Source organism: Ursus arctos, unplaced genomic scaffold (assembly GCF_023065955.2).
Source record: "Ursus arctos isolate Adak ecotype North America unplaced genomic scaffold, UrsArc2.0 scaffold_20, whole genome shotgun sequence".
NCBI classification, from domain to species: Eukaryota; Metazoa; Chordata; class Mammalia; order Carnivora; family Ursidae; genus Ursus; species Ursus arctos.
Genome location: NW_026622875.1, coordinates 45,312,854 through 45,314,732, shown reverse-complemented (window position 1 = coordinate 45,314,732; position 1,879 = coordinate 45,312,854). Strand labels below are relative to the sequence as shown.

Below are 1,879 nucleotides of genomic sequence, written 5' to 3'. Positions count from 1 at the left end.
ATCAAAGCTAGGTGTCCTGATTTTAGGAGAGTGTTTGTTTTGAGAACAGCGAGCTCTCAGAGGACACTGGGACGCCTTCTGCCATTCTCCAAGCCCTGTGACGGGGAGAGAGAATGTCTGTGCGGGCCATTTCCTCACATGGCCATAGTGTTTTTGGCTGTTGACATGGTACCACCCAAAAGCTGCAGCTACAGATTCAAGCTTGATCTCCAGACTTGATTTCCTACAGCTTAGCCACTTCTTTGGATGATGAATCTCTTTGATGGCCATTTGAGCAGTGGAAGGAGGGAGAATGATCCACCTGGAGGATGTGTGAGGGGAGGGTGTGCAGCCATTGCCATTTGAGAGTTAATATCTTAAAGTACAGCCGCGGTCTGTCACGAATGGAAAGTAGGAAAGATTCAGGTTAGCATCTGGCCAAGCTGGGGAGAAAACCTACACATCATTTCAGACAAAACCCCTTGGAATGCCCAGGATCCCCCTTCAGGAATGAAGGACTATTCCTCCAGCTTTTGGGAATGCTGCCAGCAGATGGTCTCCAGCTGGAATGACTTCTACCGAAGAGGGCCGCCTTATCCTGTGACAATCCCTTCTCCTAGGGGTAGGGCACATATAGCGACTGGTCATGTGGGGGACTACAACCTTGGCCCCTTCATCTCTACTTGGGCATCCCCACTCTAGAACTCTCCTTGGAGGTGGATGAGGCTTTTCACATTTGATTTTATTTTCTGTTCTAACAAGGCAGTCATCACCAGGTGTTTGAAACAAAATACTCCTGAAAGAGAACATTTCAGTGTTCTGACCTTCTGATAACATGGGCAGTGGAGGAGGAGGAATGAAATGAATCTTCTGTCTCTAAGAATTTGTAAAGCTCTCAGAGCATGTGTACAAGTGGACCATTTTTAAATAGAAGGAAATGCAGCATACCCCAAACTCACAGGATGGAGGAATTGAGGGTCATGGTTTCTAATTCTGATTTAAAGATTATAATTTTATAATTATAATCCATATACCTAGAACTATAATTTGCTCACTCATTCAAGTATTTCTCAAATATTTTGTGGGCTTATTTACTTATTTATTGGAGGGATTCCCTCTTTTCCAGCTTACTAAGATATTCTTGATCTACAACACTGTGTAAGCTTAAGGTGTACAACGGGATGATTTGATACACGTATATATTGGGAAATGATTACCCTGATAAGATTAGTTAACACCTCCATCACCTGATGTAATTACCTTTGTGTGTGTGGGGGGGGTGGTGAGAACATTTAAGATATATTCTCGGGATGCCTGGGTGGCTCAGTCGGTTAAGCATCTGACTCTTGGTTTCAGCTCAGGTCATGATCTCAGGGTCGTGAGATCAAACCCCGTGTCGGGCTCCCTGTTCAGTGCGGAGTCTGCTTGAGATTCTCTCTCTCCCTCTCCTTCTGCCCCTCCCGCTCGTGCTCTCTCTCTCTAAAATAAATAAATAAATCTTAAAAAAAAAGATATATTCTCTAAAAGCATGGAATGACTCACAAATTTGGGTGTCATCCTTGCACAAGGCCCACGCCGATCTTCTCTGTGTCATTCTGATTTAGTGTATAGTAAATGCTGCTAAATAAGCACGATCAAATATCTATTGAGAATCTATTATGGGCCAGATATCACGTTAGGTTCTGAGGAACTCTAATGGGCTCTCATCCTAGTGGGGGATGAAACCGAGAGAGAAACCAGTAAATAAATAAATACAGCAAAAGTCAAAAAGTTTGATAACACATTGGTGAGGCTGAAGAGAAACAGGCAGTCTTATACAGTCTTGGTAACAAAAGAAGTTAGTGGAGGACACTTGGCAATAGCAATCAAAATGGCAAATGCACATACCTGTGGGTCCAGC

General features: G+C 43.6%; 1 non-coding gene across 1 annotated transcript; it reads right to left on the bottom strand.

The window, feature by feature from the left end:
• Positions 1-1,501: 1,501 nt before the first annotated feature.
• On the bottom strand, positions 1,502-1,611 carry LOC113254185 (U6 spliceosomal RNA). The gene has a single exon (XR_003315708.1). It is a non-coding gene; the product is annotated as a U6 spliceosomal RNA (small nuclear RNA).
• Between the last annotated feature and the right edge of the window lie 268 nt (positions 1,612-1,879).